This window comes from Perognathus longimembris, unplaced genomic scaffold, assembly GCF_023159225.1.
Source record: "Perognathus longimembris pacificus isolate PPM17 unplaced genomic scaffold, ASM2315922v1 HiC_scaffold_4058, whole genome shotgun sequence".
NCBI lineage: Eukaryota > Metazoa > Chordata > Mammalia > Rodentia > Heteromyidae > Perognathus > Perognathus longimembris.
The window spans coordinates 19927-38250 of NW_025959333.1; the positions used below are offsets into that span (position 1 = coordinate 19927).

The 18324-nt window shown below is 43.2% G+C and overlaps 1 long non-coding RNA gene across 1 annotated transcript; it reads right to left on the bottom strand.

The window, feature by feature from the left end:
• Nucleotides 1–309: 309 nt before the first annotated feature.
• Nucleotides 310–18316, bottom strand: LOC125344697. The gene is made up of 4 exons (XR_007209623.1): nucleotides 18234–18316; nucleotides 13969–14192; nucleotides 4489–4623; nucleotides 310–476 (listed from the first exon to the last, which is right to left on the bottom strand). It is a non-coding gene; the product is annotated as an uncharacterized LOC125344697 (long non-coding RNA).
• Nucleotides 18317–18324: the final 8 nt, after the last annotated feature.

Sequence of the window (18324 nt, forward strand, 5' to 3'; positions counted from 1 at the left end):
GAAGCAGGCAGAAGACTTTGGGGCCATCTTTTTGATGCCAGGAGGTGGCTCAGGACTGCCCACTCTCTCAGGGGGCGATTGCCCTCTCCACTGGGGCTCCCCGCCCTCCTCCCGCTGGGCCGCTGATTTCACTGCGAGCTCAGAGGAGCCACTGGGCCCGCCCTGGCCAGGGAGGCCTTGGTGTCAGTTGCCGTACACCTGCCGGGCAGGCCCCCCCCACCACCCCACCCCCCCACCCCCCCCCGCCTTACCTGCAGATCCAGAGGGGCTCAGCCGATGCCCCCGGCCGCCTCGCCGCGGGCCCCCGCCTCAGCCTGTAGATGGCAGTAGCAGGTGCTGGCGCCGAGCACCAAGCGCGCCGCTACCACCCAGGCTGCTGCCCGCCAGGGCGCTGCGGGACGCTGCGGGAGGCTGGAGGGCCCGATGCGGAAGTCCCCCGCGTGCGCAGGTCCAGCGCAGCCAGAAGGAGACCTGATCTAGAGAAAAGAAAGGAGGGCAGAGCTCCGCCGCCCGGAAGTCGCCGGAATCAGAACGCTGAGTCCTGCCACTCGGCCGGCCCAGTCCCGGGAGCTTTCTCCGGGGTCGCTGACTCCGTGGGAAGCTCGGGAGCTTCCTGCCGCTGCGCCGCCTCTGGAAGACAGCTCCGCCCGGCCCCGCCCACCGACACGCCCCCTCGTAGCGGATGGTTTACTCTGAGTAAAACCTCAGGAGGCAGATGGTCTTCCTCAGGCCGCAGGAGTGCTGTCAGTGGGCAAAGTGCAGATATGCTCAGTCTGGCCTCTCTGCCCATGGCTTCGCTATAAGCTATAAGCTTGTGATAAAGCCTTCACTCAACTACATCACCTTCTGAGTCATGAAAGAAGTCACGCTAGAGAGAAAAACCATGGACGCAAGCAGCGTGGCTCCAGGGTAGGTCATCTGTTTGGGAATCAGAAGGCCCTGAGTTCTAACTCCATTACTGCTGAAAAGCATAAAATATATAGACTATATATTTCTAATTTTTACCATAAAAATAATCTTAAAGCTTGGTAATCCATGCCTTTAATAAACCTTTGTGGGAAGCTGAAGCAAGTGGGTTACTTAAGCCCATAACTTGAAAAGCTGCCAAGATCTGATTTCAAATAATAGCTCACTAAGAATAAAAACACTAAGTGAATTAAAAAAAAAACTATAGCTTACCAAACTACAGGCAAATATTCATCAGAGATAAGACTTTAATGAAGTCTTGACAAATTGGATCTGGCAGATGTGTCCAAAGTTGATACACCATACAAAGAATTTAAACTGGACACATGAATCCTTTTTATCAATAGGAAATCAACCTGTGCAATTCACTCTATAAATGGATTTATCATTTCAATAGATGAAAAAGGAATCTTTTAATAAAAACAATGCTATTATTAGCAATATGTTTTGCTTTGTTTTACTTTTATGCTAGTCCTGGGACTTGAACTCAGGGCTTGGGCACTGCTGTTGAGCTTTTATGTTCAAGGCTAGCTCTCTACTACTTGAGCCACAGCTCCAATTTTGGCTTCTTTGGTAATTAATTGGAGATAAGACTTTCACAGACTTTCCTTACCTGGGCTGGTTTTGAACCAGGATTTTCAGATCTCAACCTCTTGACTAGCTAAGATTATAAACATAAGCCACTAGTGTCTAGTTAAGAACTTTTTAAAAAATATTTTTGTTGTTTTTCAATAGTTGTACAAAGGAGTTGCCATTCAATAAAGTAGTTGATGAGTAAAATTCATCTTGATCAATGTCTCCTCTTTCAGCATTTTCATCCATCCCTCCCAACCAACTCCTTTTCCTTTCCCTCACTTTTCTTAATTTTGTAGGATATACATTGAAAAAATATTATTTTGTGTGTGCCAGTCTGGGGGGTGAACTCAGGGCCTTGTGCATTTTTTCTCCAGGCTAACATTCTACCACTTGAGACACAGCTTTACTTCTGGTGTGTGTGTGTGTGTGTGTGTGTGTGTGTGGTGTGTGTATGTGTGTGTGCATAATTGAATAGTCTCACAGACTTGGCTTGGGCTGGTTTTCAACTGTGACCCCCAGAACTTAGCTTTCTGAATAGGTAGATTTGCAGGTAGGAGCCATCAGTGTCCAGCAATACCTTGGGATTTTTTTCACTTCATTATCCTTGCTTTCATGGCTTCTATTGAGCATCATACTAAAATTATAGCTAGTACAATAAGCAATGGAAAAGAGAAAAGGCATGCAAATCAAAAGACTAATTCTACTTTCAGAAAGCATAGCATACTGTATTTAATAAAAGAATTTAGCAATATTACATATACAAGGCCAGTATTTCGGCAATTTCGTTTTTTTTGGCCAGTCCTGGGCCTTGGATTCCGGGCCTGAGCACTGTCCCTGGCTTCTTCCCGCTCAAGGCTAGCACTCCGCCACTTGAGCCACAGCGCCGCCGTTTTCTGTATATGTGGTACTGGGGAATCGAACCTAGGGCCTCGTGTATCCGAGGCAGGCACTCTTGCCACTAGGCTATATCCCCAGCCCAGGCAATTTCCTTTTGATACATTTATAATAAGCAATTTAAACTTTAAGATTTTAATAGCAAAACAATTGAAGTATGTTTATAAAGTTAAAAAAACTGAAATAAATAAATAAAATTACCGCGTGGTACATAAAAATCCTGTGGGAAGCCTGAGCCTAGAGGACTAAATTTTACTGGCCTGGCTTCTTGTAGAAATTACCCAGTAGAAGTCATGCTACAGAAAAAATGCAAACCTCATAGCATAGAGGGTAGTCTTTCCGCTTCTCTGCCTCAAAGGCTCTCTGAGGAAGGCCCAGATGAGCTGAGCTCAGCTGCTTATAACAACAAGTCACATATAAAGCTGCTCATTATTTCTAAAATTAAGTTTCAGAGTGGAAATCTTATGGTGGTGGGGGAAACCAAACTGCTCTGATTTTCTGAGTTGCTTCAATTATTTCATCTACATGATAAATAAAGGCTTGAGGCCTTTTGGGGACCAAATAGTTTAAAGATGAAAAGAAAATACGAGTTGCTCTAAGAAAGACTGCTGCCTCTTCATATGAGCACCCTCCACACTAACCCCTTAATATACCTCTCAGAGACAATGCCCAGAGCTACCAGGGGTCCAGCTGTGCAGAGTGCCCTCCAGAACTCTAAGACTCTGCTAATCAGTATCTATTTTTCCCTTCTTTTTGTTAGCACTGGGAATTGAACTTGGGGTCTTATACTTACTTGAGCCATGTCTCTCCTCCCACCCCCAGCGGAATCTTTAGTTTTAGCTTGTGTTTAAGATAGGGTTTCCTGCTTTTGTTCAGGCCAGATTTAGGCTAGTATTATGGATTTGGCTTGAACTGTGAGCCTCCTATTTCTGTCTCCCATGTAGCTGAAATCCTAGGGCATGAAGTACAATATCCAACTGTAACCTTGATTGCTACACTGAGTACACTGAGTACAAAAGACCTCTTTTTTAATTTGGCCCTTCCTGGTTTTAGAAAATAAGGGTCCAAACACAGGACCCTGTGGAAACTCTAGAACACTATGGAGACTGTAATTGACTGCAGATCTGGCTGGTGTTTGAATGATACTGTCTGAGTGTTTGACCTTTTGCAGTAATCCTGTCAAAAGACAGGTATAAAGCCCTGAAGGTACTTATCTTCATATTTCTGATTGCTTGCTATCTATCTCTTAGAATGTATCTCTTTAAAAAGCCCTGGGCCACAATGAGCCTATAAAAGCAGAGGTTGGGGAAGAGATCTTCAGACTAACAATACTTGTCAATAAACCCATTTCTCACCTCAGGTGGTGTTGGAATATTAATTATTTGACACTGAGATAGTAAATATGATAGATTATTGCATGAGCATTTCTTTATGCAGAGTTTGTTGGTCAGAACCAGCAAGACATAACAAATAAATAAAAACAAGTAGTTTAAGGAGCTTCATAATAATTATGAAGTAATAAGCATCTTCCTACAGAGTAATTTAAGTGTTCTTGATGCCATTCTGTGAGAATTTAATAGAAAATCCACCAGCATTTACTATAGTGCTTATTAAAACATTGTATCTATAAGAAAAGAATAGTATTAACAATCTGTGTAGCTGGATGTAATGGAAAATACATGAATCTTTTTGGACTGAGAGTTTGCTGTACTAAAAAAGCAAACCAATAAGTTCAATAAAATTCTATTTAATCATGTAACGTTATCTTTAATCTTGCATCACATGTTGCCGGTTAAGTCCAAGAATTAGAAAGCAGCCATTCCAGACAATTTTTTCAAATCAGTTTTATCTAGGATAGCAGGAAGGAGGGTTCTAAAATAATCTATGCAGGTCTTTTCAAACTAACTGTCTATATCATGCTATGATAATTGTCAACATTAAATGTGAGAATGAAAAAGAACAAAAGGACTATGACCGAAGTGAACTATACCATATTTCTACTTATAAACCAACAGTAGCAAGTCCATACAAGGGAAAATGCAGCCTCCTTACCAATAATTGTTACACCATCATCTTTATCATCTTCAGCCACTTCCTGAACATTGACTTCTGGGTTCATATCAACCTCTTTTCCTGATAACTGTAAATAGGTTTGAGGAGAAGATGGGACCTTGACAGTAACAGAGCCTGTGATAAATTTAAAGGAGAGCTTATTAATGGAAAAAAAAATCAAAATGTCATATCTGTATTCTTACTGGACTGAAAACTAAGCATGACTCTTGGTTTTCTGTTCTTATTCTTTAGCAGATTTATTTAATCATCGGTATCTTTTCTTACTTCCAGATAGTCAAGGTTTTCTTACTCCTGAGACATTCCTTTTAACTTCTGACAACTTCTGTCAATAATCCTACCCAGTTCAGCAGTATCACAAAAGAGTACTTTGCTACATATCAAGTATCCAGACAAGATATACTATTAATTGAGCACTTACTAAGAGCTGGTGAATTAATCCCCATATCAGTTTTATGAAGTATTATCATGATTCCAATTATACAGATAAGAACTTGTTCCAAATAAGACCCTGAATAGCAAAAAGAATTTTAAGCAGAAAGAACAGTGCTGGAGGAATTTCAGTACCAAACTTCAAGCTGTATTACAAAGCTATAGTAATAAAAACAGCTTGGTATTGGCACAAGAACAGGTCTGAGGACCAATGGAACAGAACTGAAGACCCAGAAATTAACCCACAGACCTATGCCTACTTAATCGTTGATAAAGGAGCTAAAAAAAAAATAGGATGGAAGAAAGACAGCCTCTTCAACAAACGGTGCTGGCAAAACTGGTTCAACATCTGTAACAAAACTAAAGCTAGATCCTTATATACCACCCTGCACCAGAATCAATTCCAAATGGATCAAAGACCTTAAGGTAATAATCAGATACCCTGAAAACTTTACAAGAAGGAATAGGAGAAACACCTGGGCTCCTTGGTACAGGATGAAAGTTTCTTAACAAAGACCCAGAAACACAACAAATCAAACAAAGGTTGGACAAATGGGATTGCATCAAACTGCAGGGCTTCTGCATGGCAAAGGCTATAGCTTGCAAGATACATAGAAAGTCCACAGATTGGGAGATCTTTACTGGCCATACAACAAACAGAGGAAGGCCTCATATCTATGTACAACTCAAAAAAATTAAATTCCTCCAAAACAAATTCTCAAAGAACCAACTGCCCCCTCAGCAAATGGGCTAAAGACATAAAAAGAGACTTCTCTGAAGAGGAAACCAGAATGGCCAAGAGACACATGAAGAAGTGCTCAAAATCACTGGCCATAAAATAAATGCAAATCAAAACAACATTGAGATTCCACCTCACTCCAATAAGAATGGCCATTATCAAGAAAACTAATAATAACAGATGCTGGAGAGGATGTGGCCAAAAGGGAACCCTACTATACTGTGAGTGGGGGTGTAAACTTGTTCAACCACTCTGGGAAGCAGTATGGGTAAACATAGAGCTCCCCTAAGACCAAGAAGCCCCACTTTTGGGCATCTACTCAAAAGATTACAAGATCACACTAAAGCCACCAGCACAATTATGCTCATCATAGCACAATTTGTAATGGCTAAAATATGGAACCAAGCCAGATGCCCCTCAGTAGATGAGTGGATCAAGAAAATGTGGTTCATATACACAGTGGTATTCTATGCCTCTGTCAGAAAGAATGACACTGCCACATTCATAAGGAAATGGAAGGACATGGAAAAAAATCATACAAAGTGAAGTGAGCTAGACCCAAAGAAACACAGACTTTATGGTTTCCCTTATCAGGAATAATTAGTACACGTCTAGGACTATCCTAGCAGAAGAGCACAATAGCTCAATAGCTATGTACATATGAACACATAAAATGATGCTAAGTGAAATAAACTCCGAGTTATGGAAACAAGTGGTTTAACACTGTTGTGATTTTCAACATACCATTTGAAAATATGCCCTTTTCTTTTGTCTTTCTTTCCTGTGGTTTAACCTCTGATGTCACTGTGATTTTGGTGCCCTGGATATTGCATATATGTGTATTGGAACTAGGGAAGGGAAAGGGAATAGCAAAATCGAGAGACAAAGGATAAAAAGACAAACCAAGGCAACAGCAATACCTACAAAATTATCTGGTATAAACCAACTGCACAACTCAAGGGGAGAGGGAAACAGGGAGGGTAGAAGTGGGGGGGAAATGAGGGAGGAGGTAACAAGTTGGATAAGAAATGTATGCACTGCGCCACATATGAAACTATAACCCCTCTGTACATAACTCTGACAATAAATTAATGAAAAAAAAAAGAACTTGTTCCAGTATCTATGACAGCTAAGCTCAGAATGCAGGTCTAGCTCAATGAGCACAAAGCCCATACTTTCTGATTACATATAAGACTAGTGACCACATGGATCATTATAATCAACTAGCACCCTGAACTCCTGTACCTTCAGTATTACTGAAGTGCCAGACTTTGAAGTCAGGCCCCACTTTACCACGTGAACCCCACTTTACCACGTGAACCTGAGATAAGCAGGCCCTGTGAGCAGACCCAGGATAAGCCCATTAGGGCCCAGTCGGTCTAGAACTCTAACCACTGGGAATGCTTAACTCTGACCACCCCTGGGGTGCCTCGAACCCTGAGCCAATCAGATTTGTACCTGTGTCCTAATCTTGCCTGCTTGAACACCTGATTGTTGTAACTTTGTTTTTTGCCTTTAGAAGCCGTGTGTAATTGTAGCTTGAGGCTCCCTCCTAACCTCCGCTGTGTCGGTGGGTAGGACGAGGCCCGAGATGCAGCTCGCTTAAATAAAGCCTTGCCTTGCTTTTGCATTTCAGAATGTCTGAGTCTTGGTGGTCTTCTTGGTGGTGGTTTCGCGACTTGGCACAACATTTGGGGTTTCGTCCGGGATAGCCCCAGAGACCCCCGAGACCCCAGACTCCGAAGGTAAGAAAATAGCGCTGTTCATTCTGTGTGTCTGTGTCTGTGTGATTTGTAGTTTTGTTTTCTGTTTAGGCCAGCCACTTGAATCTGAACCTGTAGGTAGTGAAGGACCAGCCGGAGTGGACACGCTCATATGGGCAGTCCTGGAGGACTTGGAGAACACCTCAAGCCCTCCACAGGGGGCTCAGGCTTCCCACTACCACCGTGAACCTGAAGGACTGGACCGGGAGGCCCTTCTAACGGGCGCCCGTCCAGTCCACTCTATATTCGGGGTTGTCTGGTCTGCTCCTACACAGGAACGGGAGAGGAGAGAGTTAAAGTTAAGAGAGAGAGGTAAAGTTAAGGTTATATGTTCCTGGCTAGGTAAGGTTCAACGCCCCTGAGTCAGCCTGAAGAGTTACAGAAGATGGATGATCTTCACCCATCAGCACCCCTTTAAAACCGAGGGACCAGAGTTGTTTTTGGGAAGATGAGGCAGGATAAACTAGAGGCATGCAAAACAGAGGTACAGAGACTATACTTGTAAGAAATGGTGACAGGCCCTTTGGTTACTACATTGGGCCCTACTGGCCCATGACTTACCTCTATATCATCCCCTAGACATGCAAGCCATTGAAATGGACAGAATGGAGCCATGATTGGCTCCCAAGGTACCAAAAAGAAAAAGGGGGAAATGAAGTGCCAGACTTTGAAGTCCGGCCCCATTTTACCACGTGAACCCCATTTTAGAATCGAACCCTGAGCCAATCAGATTTGTACCTGTGTCCTAATCTTGCTTGCTTGAACACCTGATTCTTGTTACCCTGTTCTTTCCCTATATAAGCCCTGTGTAATCACAGCTCGGGGCTTCCTCCTAACCTCCGCTGTGTCGGTGGGTAGGACGAGGCCCAAGTTGCAGCTCGCTTAAATAAAGCCTTGCCTTGCTTTTGCATTTCGGAATGTCTGAGTCTCGGTGGTCTTCTTGGTGGTGGTTTCACGACTTGGCACAACACTACTTCCACCCATAATTTTAAAAGTAAAAAATCATGAATTTAAGAAACATTTTTCAAAGACTTAACTGTAAAGGTCTCAAAAGTGACTTCCAGGAAGACAGCTGAGGAGCAGCAGAGCCCTAGCTAAGCTCCCTCCGACATCGCAGTTTTCCCATCCCAGAGAAACTTTTACTCCTAGAAAGACAGCCCAAGTAAGTTATAACAGTACAGGGATTCTGGCCAGAAAGGAAATATCGACTTTGCTGGCCTGAAAACACAGATTTGAGCTCCAGGTGGTGTCCTGCCGCCACACTAGCGCTGGCACAGCGCCCCACACCCCGCGCACCTAAAGCACACAGTGGCGACCTTGAAGAAATCCTCCAGACGGCGGCAGACAGATGCCAATAGCAGGCTGAGCACTGCAACTAAAATATGAAACCAACCCAATGCCCCTCAGTAGATGAGTGGATCAAGAAAATGTAGTACATATACACAATGAAATGGGCCAAAATAGCAGAGAAAGTGTGAATACCCCATGAAAGACATTCTCACTCACATCCACAGAAGGCAGCCCTTCCCCCATCACCAGAGCAAAGTGCCATCTTTGCCTCTGGCATAGACCTGGCCAGAGCAGACTGAAATAAAGCAGGCCTGGGGAAAGCAAGGATGAAAGAGCTGTAATAGGGAGGTCAGATCTGGCCAGCGCCATCATTGGCTGTTGGAGGGGTATCAGATTGACTCCATTCAAGATTAGTTAAAGAGAGCAGAAGCCAATTCCATCTTCACTAAGATCTCCCCGCCCTATCCAGGGAAGTTCCCCTTTGCTGTGATAAGATTGTGTAAAGCACTTGACCTCTTGAGATGTGGAAGGTTCAAGGAATGTTCAAGGTTAAACCTGTGCCCTCCCATGAGTAGGCGTATTCACCTGCATCCTGGGAGCCCCACCAAATACAATTCTAACTAGAATAATAGGTTGGTTCAAACAGATACTGGGAGACAGACTGTAACTCCATTGGCCACCTGCATATGACATAGCACGCTCTGTAAGGGTGGTAACCCCATTGGCCACCTGCGTGTGGCAGGTTTGACTATGTGATGTTTGCCTATATAACCAGGCCTGAAAGGCAACACGTGGTCACAGTTCCAGGTCTCGAGTATGGGCTGCGACTCTGGCCAGTCGGTTTGCTTTTTACTTCCCCAATAAATCCATCCTTTTATCATCTTTTTTGCTGGAGACTGAGTGGTGGACTCTAGCAGGAACCAGGAATCCCCTCCCTTGTGGGGGGTGACTCCATTACAGGGGCCATCTTTGCAAGGGCAAGAGTAACTGAACAGTGAGAGCTAGCTCTGCTCAGAAGACGATCCCTCTGCCCACGTGGGAGTATCTCTCCTCGGGCTGAGACTCACAGACTCAGGTAAACTCAGCCAGTGGTGCCCCGCTGACTCGGTGGCTGCCGACTCTCCAGCAGCAGGAATTTCTAAAATCAAACCCAAAGTGGCAAGCAGCTACTGGCAGGAAGGAGCAAACAGACAGGAGAGTAAACAGTTCCTGAGACAGATAAACAGCTCCATTACAAAAGCCCAAGTCTCACCAGCAAACAGCTGAATTCCACAGCCAGCTCTGCCCAGGAGGTCACCCTGCCCAAGAGGGAGGAACCTCCCCCACTGCAAGCAGCTCTCAGCCAGCTAAACCAGGCCCCAGGCGCCCCACCTGGCTGAGTCCAAGCCTATTCAGAGCCAGACTTTAAAGGCAGCAGTCCCACAGCAGATGGAGGAGCTACGGTTCCGGAGATTGCTCAGCTTCCCCCAACTACAGAGGACACCTAAGTCCTACCTGCAAGCTGTGCTAACCACAGAGCCCCAGGATTTAACTATTAGGGGAGGAGGGTCAGAGTAGATCCACCCCCTTTAAAATTACTTTCCTTTGACTAATACCTTTACTCTTTTCTGTTGACTCTCCATTTTGTCTATTATTTTAACCTCGCTCTTTCTACCGATTCTACTCTTCTCCACCTTTCCATTTCACTGAAACTAAACCAAAATCATCATCCCCCATTCATTTTACTCTACTCTCTTCAATACCCCTAACTTACCCTCCTAAATTTACTTCTAGGACCTCCAGACTCCATTGACCCCTGGTTATAGGATAGAGGGTATCCTTGTTCAATACGAGTGAGTCAAAGAGGTTCATAGAGAAATCCCACTAGTCCAAAAAGAACTAAATATGAGAATAAAAATTGCTCATAGGGTTATAATGGTAAATAAGTAACTACTGAATACAGGGTTCGGGGTTGGTTGTTACATTAAAATTATATTCTTCTGGCACACCAAATTTGCTTTTATATACAAAAAAGAGAGGGAAGATATCTGTATATAACTGTGAACTTCTAAGATTTATACAACAGTGCTTGGTAAGGTCTGCTTTGGATCTTAAATGGTGCTCACTGGTGCTTGTAAATTGGCATTTCCAACCAAAATGGGCAGAAGAAGCACAAGAAGATGGCAAACAAGGGAATCTCATCTCCCGCTCAAAAGAAGAAGGAAGCAGAGCAATCAATCAAAGACCTAGAAGAGAACCCTCAAAATGCTCTACAACTCTACTGATAAAAATGTTAAATGAAAAGTTTGAATCTCTTCAGACAGCTATTCTAGAGCATGAGGAGGCGAACCAAAGATTAATACATCAATCCGTCCATAAAGTAATAGAGGATTTCATGGCCAACACAAAATAGAAAGATAAATGAACTTCAAGAGTCCAAGAGAGCTACCCAGCTAAAAGATTTGAGAGACAGCACTTAGAACCAAATTAAATGAAGTAAAGAAGTCCATACAGGACTTAAGACCTGGAAGCCATCAAGAAAGACCAGTAAGAGGAAGGGAGATTAAAAATCAAGTAGCTAGCCTACAGAGCACACTAGATAAAGCAGAGGATCGAATCTCAGGAACTGAAGATTCCCTACAATCTATGGAGAAAGAACAAAAAACTATACAAAACCAATCCAATCAGCAAAACAGATCACTCCAGGAGCTCCAAGATACAATCAGGAAGCCCAATTTAAGGCTAATAGGTATCAAGGAAAACCTAGAGAAAGAAGTCAATGGAATAGGCAACTTATTTAACAGAATATTAGCTGAGAATTTCCCAAATATCCAGAATGATAGGCCTATCCAGATACAAGAAGCATTTAGAACCCCAAACAGACCAGACCACATCAGAATAGGACATCCCACCTATACATTTTGATCAAAACAGGATCAATGCAGTCCAAGGAAAGAATCCTTAAAGCTTCGAGGGAGAGGAAAATAATCACATATAAAGGAAAATGAATCAGAATTACCCGAGACTTCTCAGGAGAGACTATGAAAGCAAGGAGAGCCTGGAATGAGGTATACTACACCCTAAAAACAAAACAAAACAAAACAAAAAAAACTATCAACCAAGAATACTGTACCCAGCTAAACTCTCATTCATAGCTGAAGGTCAAATGGTCAAATAAAAGTCTTCCACAGTAAGGAAAAACTGAAACAATATATTTCCATCACACCAGCTTTACAGAAAGTCCTACACATGGAAAATATACTACACATGAAAATAATCAAGATTACAATAAAGATAGAGAAATGAACCCGCCTCCAAGAGACACATCTATCCAGCAAAAGCAAATATCTTCTAAAAGTGAAAGGCTGGAATAAAATCTACCAGGCAAACTGCCCCCATAGGCACGCTGGAGTTGCAATCCCCGTATCAGATAAAATTGACTTCAAATTTAAAAAGGTAAGAAGAGACAAAGAAGGTTACTACATACTAATAAAAGGATCTCTCCTACAGGAGGATATAACCATCCTAAATATCTACACCCCAAATACAGGAGCACCCAACTTCATCAAACAAACACTACTGACTCTAAAAACACTCATAGATCCAAACACATTGATAGTTGGAGACTTTAACACTCCACTGTCACATCTGGACAGATCAACACACCAAAAACGAAGCAAAGAAACCTCAGAACTAAACAACTGCATGGACCAACTAGACTTAACCAAGATCTACAGAATATTCCATCCAGCAACACCAGAATACACATTCTTTTCAGCAGCTCATGGAACTTTCTCCAAAATAGATCACACAAAGGGCACAAAGAAAATATGTACAAACTCAGAAGTATCGAAATCATTCCCTACATTCTCTCAGACCACAATGGAATAAAATTAGAGCTCAACTCAAACAGTCACCACAGAAAATCCCACAATTCATGGAGACTAAGCAACACGTTGCTGAACCATAAGTGGGTCATTGAAGAAATTAGAACACAGATCCAAATGTTTATGGGATTAAACTCAGATGAGCACACAAAGTACCAGCTCTTTGGAACACAGCAAAGGCAGTACTCAGAGGAAAAATTATATCTCTGAGTACCTACATCAACAAACTGGAGAAATAGCAACTCAAAAACTTAAGGGATCACCTTAAGCTCCCAGAAAGAGAACAACAAGCCAAACACCAAGCCAATAGATGGAAGCAAATAACTAAAACCAAATAAGAATTAAATGACTTAGAGTAAAAATAAACCATCGAAAGAATCAACAAAATGAAGAGTTGATTTTTTGAAAAAATTAACAAGATAGACAGACCCCTAGCAAATCTGACCAAAAAACAAAGGCAACACTACCCAAATAAACAAGATCAGAGATGAAACAGGTAACATCACCACAGAAACAATCAAAATCCAGAACACAATAAGGGACTATTTTGCAAACTTTGACACCAACAAAATCGAGAAACCTGGAAGAATTGGATGCTTTCCTAGCAAAAATTGATATCCTCAAACTCAACCATGACGATTTAAACCTTCTAAACAGACCCATATCCAGCAGACAACCTTGTAAACAGACCTATATCCAGTGTCTCTCACAGGCAAGGTTCCAGTTTCCAGCCTCCTCCTCCCCTTCCTCCTCCTCTTCCTCTCCTTCCTCTCCCCCCCTCCTCCCCCTCCCCCTCCTGGTCTTCCTCCTCCTTCCCTCTCTTCTCAGTCTCTGTCTCTGTCTCTTGTCTCTCTCTGTCTCTCTCTCTCAATAGTTCCAGTTTCCAGCATCTCTCTCCCTCCCCCTCCCCCCCAGGCGGGATATAAACTGCAGGCAGAACAGCCCCCATGCTGGCACAAGTAGAATTTCATCCTTGGCTCTAGCCCCCCCCCCCACCCCCTCCCACCAGCTGTCCCCACCACAGTCCCGGCATCCCTTCCACAGCACAAAGACCCACAGCAAGCTTTAAAGCAGGAGGCCATCAGCAGGCCTTTGGCAGTCCTCTGCTTTGACGCCTGAAGCAGGCAGAAGACTTTGGGGCCATCTTTTTGATGCCAGGAGGTGGCTCAGGACTGCCCACTCTCTCAGGGGGCGATTGCCCTCTCCACTGGGGCTCCCCGCCCTCCTCCCGCTGGGCCGCTGATTTCACTGCGAGCTCAGAGGAGCCACTGGGCCCGCCCTGGCCAGGGAGGCCTTGGTGTCAGTTGCCGTACACCTGCCGGGCAGGCCCCCCCCCCACCCCCCCCACCCCCACCCCCCCCCCCCGCCTTACCTGCAGATCCAGAGGGGCTCAGCCGATGCCCCCGGCCGCCTCGCCGCGGGCCCCGCCTCAGCCTGTAGATGGCAGTAGCAGGTGCTGGCGCCGAGCACCAAGCGCGCCGCTACCACCCAGGCTGCTGCCCGCCAGGGCGCTGCGGGACGCTGCGGGAGGCTGGAGGGCCCGATGCGGAAGTCCCCCGCGTGCGCAGGTCCAGCGCAGCCAGAAGGAGACCTGATCTAGAGAAAAGAAAGGAGGGGCAGAGCTCCGCCGCCCGGAAGTCGCCGGAATCAGAACGCTGAGTCCTGCCACTCGGCCGGCCCAGTCCCGGGAGCTTTCTCCGGGGTCGCTGACTCCGTGGGAAGCTCGGGAGCTTCCTGCCGCTGCGCCGCCTCTGGAAGACAGCTCCGCCCCGGCCCCCGCCCACCGACACGCCCCCTCGTAGCGGATGGTTTACTCTGAGTAAAACCTCAGGAGGCAGATGGTCTTCCTCAGGCCGCAGGAGTGCTGTCAGTGGGCAAAGTGCAGATATGCTCAGTCTGGCCTCTCTGCCCATGGCTTCGCTATAAGCTATAAGCTTGTGATAAAGCCTTCACTCAACTACATCACCTTCTGAGTCATGAAAGAAGTCACGCTAGAGAGAAAAAACCATGGACGCAAGCAGCGTGGCTCCAGGGTAGGTCATCTGTTTGGGAATCAGAAGGCCCTGAGTTCTAACTCCATTACTGCTGAAAAGCATAAAATATATAGACTATATATTTCTAATTTTTACCATAAAAATAATCTTAAAGCTTGGTAATCCATGCCTTTAATAAACCTTTGTGGGAAGCTGAAGCAAGTGGGTTACTTAAGCCCATAACTTGAAAAGCTGCCAAGATCTGATTTCAAATAATAGCTCACTAAGAATAAAAACACTAAGTGAATTAAAAAAAAAACTATAGCTTACCAAACTACAGGCAAATATTCATCAGAGATAAGACTTTAATGAAGTCTTGACAAATTGGATCTGGCAAGATGTGTCCAAAGTTGATACACCATACAAAGAATTTAAACTGGACACATGAATCCTTTTTATCAATAGGAAATCAACCTGTGCAATTCACTCTATAAATGGATTTATCATTTCAATAGATGAAAAAGGAATCTTTTAATAAAAACAATGCTATTAATTAGCAATATGTTTTGCTTTGTTTTACTTTTATGCTAGTCCTGGGACTTGAAACTCAGGGCTTGGGCACTGCTGTTGAGCTTTTATGTTCAAGGCTAGCTCTCTACTACTTGAGCCACAGCTCCAATTTTGGCTTCTTTGGTAATTAATTGGAGATAAGACTTTCACAGACTTTCCTTACTGGGCTGGTTTTGAACCAGGATTTTCAGATCTCAACCTCTTGACTAGCTAAGATTATAAACATAAGCCACTAGTGTCTAGTTAAGAACTTTTTAAAAAATATTTTGTTGTTTTTCAATAGTTGTACAAAGGAGTTGCCATTCAATAAAGTAGTTGATGAGTAAAATTCATCTTGATCAATGTCTCCTCTTTCAGCATTTTCATCCATCCCTCCCAACCAACTCCTTTTCCTTTCCCTCACTTTTCTTAATTTTGTAGGATATACATTGAAAAAATATTATTTTGTGTGTGCCAGTCTGGGGGGTGAACTCAGGGCCTTGTGCATTTTTTCTCCAGGCTAACATTCTACCACTTGAGACACAGCTTTACTTCTGGTGTGTGTGTGTGTGTGTGTGTGTGTGTGTGTGTGTGTGTGTGTGTGTGTGTGTGTGTGTGTGTGTGTATGTGTGTGTGCATAATTGAATAGTCTCACAGACTTGGCTTGGGCTGGTTTTCAACTGTGACCCCCAGAACTTAGCTTTCTGAATAGGTAGATTTGCAGGTAGGAGCCATCAGTGTCCAGCAATACCTTGGGATTTTTTTCACTTCATTATCCTTGCTTTCATGCTTCTATTGAGCATCATACTAAAATTATAGCTAGTACAATAAGCAATGGAAAAGAGAAAAGGCATGCAAATCAAAAGACTAATTCTACTTTCAGAAAGCATAGCATACTGTATTTAATAAAAGAATTTAGCAATATTACATATACAAGGCCAGTATTTCGGCAATTTCGTTTTTTTTTGGCCAGTCCTGGGCCTTGGATTCCGGGCCTGAGCACTGTCCCTGGCTTCTTCCCGCTCAAGGCTAGCACTCCGCCACTTGAGCCACAGCGCCGCCGTTTTCTGTATATGTGGTACTGGGGAATCGAACCTAGGGCCTCGTGTATCCGAGGCAGGCACTCTTGCCACTAGGCTATATCCCCAGCCCAGGCAATTTCCTTTTGATACATTTATAATAAGCAATTTAAACTTTAAGATTTTAATAGCAAAACAATTGAAGTATGTTTATAAAGTTAAAAAAACTGAAATAAATAAATAAAATTACCGCGTGGTACATAAAAATCCTGTGGGAAGCCTGAGCCTAGAGGACTAAATTTTACTGGCCTGGCTTCTTGTAGAAATTACCCAGTAGAAGTCATGCTACAGAAAAAATGCAAACCTCATAGCATAGAGGGTAGTCTTTCCGCTTCTCTGCCTCAAAGGCTCTCTGAGGAAGGCCCAGATGAGCTGAGCTCGGCTGCTTATAACAACAAGTCACATATAAAGCTGCTCATTATTTCTAAAATTAAGTTTCAGAGTGGAAATCTTATGGTGGTGGGGGAAACCAAACTGCTCTGATTTTCTGAGTTGCTTCAATTATTTCATCTACATGATAAATAAAGGCTTGAGGCCTTTTGGGGACCAAATAGTTTAAAGATGAAAAGAAAATACGAGTTGCTCTAAGAAAGACTGCTGCCTCTTCATATGAGCACCCTCCACACTAACCCCTTAATATACCTCTCAGAGACAATGCCCAGAGCTACCAGGGGTCCAGCTGTGCAGAGTGCCCTCCAGAACTCTAAGACTCTGCTAATCAGTATCTATTTTTCCTTCTTTTTGTTAGCACTGGGAATTGAACTTGGGGTCTTATACTTACTTGAGCCATGTCTCTCCTCCCACCCCCAGCGGAATCTTTTAGTTTTAGCTTGTGTTTAAGATAGGGTTTCCTGCTTTTGTTCAGGCCAGATTTAGGCTAGTATTATGGATTTGGCTTGAACTGTGAGCCTCCTATTTCTGTCTCCCATGTAGCTGAAATCCTAGGCATGAAGTACAATATCCAACTGTAACCTTGATTGCTACACTGAGTACACTGAGTACAAAAGACCTCTTTTTAATTTGGCCCTTCCTGGTTTAGAAAATAAGGGTCCAAACACAGGACCCTGTGGAAACTCTAGAACACTATGGAGACTGTAATTGACTGCAGATCTGGCTGGTGTTTGAATGATACTGTCTGAGTGTTTGACCTTTTGCAGTAATCCTGTCAAAAGACAGGTATAAAGCCCTGAAGGTACTTATCTTCATATTTCTGATTGCTTGCTATCTATCTCTTAGAATGTATCTCTTTAAAAAGCCCTGGGCCACAATGAGCCTATAAAAGCAGAGGTTGGGGAAGAGATCTTCAGACTAACAATACTTGTCAATAAACCCATTTCTCACCTCAGGTGGTGTTGGAATATTAATTATTTGACACTGAGATAGTAAATATGATAGATTATTGCATGAGCATTTCTTTATGCAGAGTTTGTTGGTCAGAACCAGCAAGACATAACAAATAAATAAAAACAAGTAGTTTAAGGAGCTTCATAATAATTATGAAATAATAAGCATCTTCCTACAGAGTAATTTAAGTGTTCTTGATGCCATTCTGTGAGAATTTAATAGAAAATCCACCAGCATTTACTATAGTGCTTATTAAAACATTGTATCTATAAGAAAAGAATAGTATTAACAATCTGTGTAGCTGGATGTAATGGAAAATACATGAATCTTTTTGGACTGAGAGTTTGCTGTACTAAAAAAGCAAACCAATAAGTTCAATAAAATTCTATTTAATCATGTAACGTTATCTTTAATCTTGCATCACATGTTGCCGGTTAAGTCCAAGAATTAGAAAGCAGCCATTCCAGACAATTTTTCAAATCAGTTTTATCTAGGATAGCAGGAAGGAGGGTTCTAAAATAATCTATGCAGGTCTTTTCAAACTAACTGTCTATATCATGCTATGATAATTGTCAACATTAAATGTGAGAATGAAAAAGAACAAAAGGACTATGACCGAAGTGAACTATACCATATTTCTACTTATAAACCAACAGTAGCAAGTCCATACAAGGGAAATGCAGCCTCCTTACCAATAATTGTTACACCATCATCTTTATCATCTTCAGCCACTTCCTGAACATTGACTTCTGGGTTCATATCAACCTCTTTTCCTGATAACTG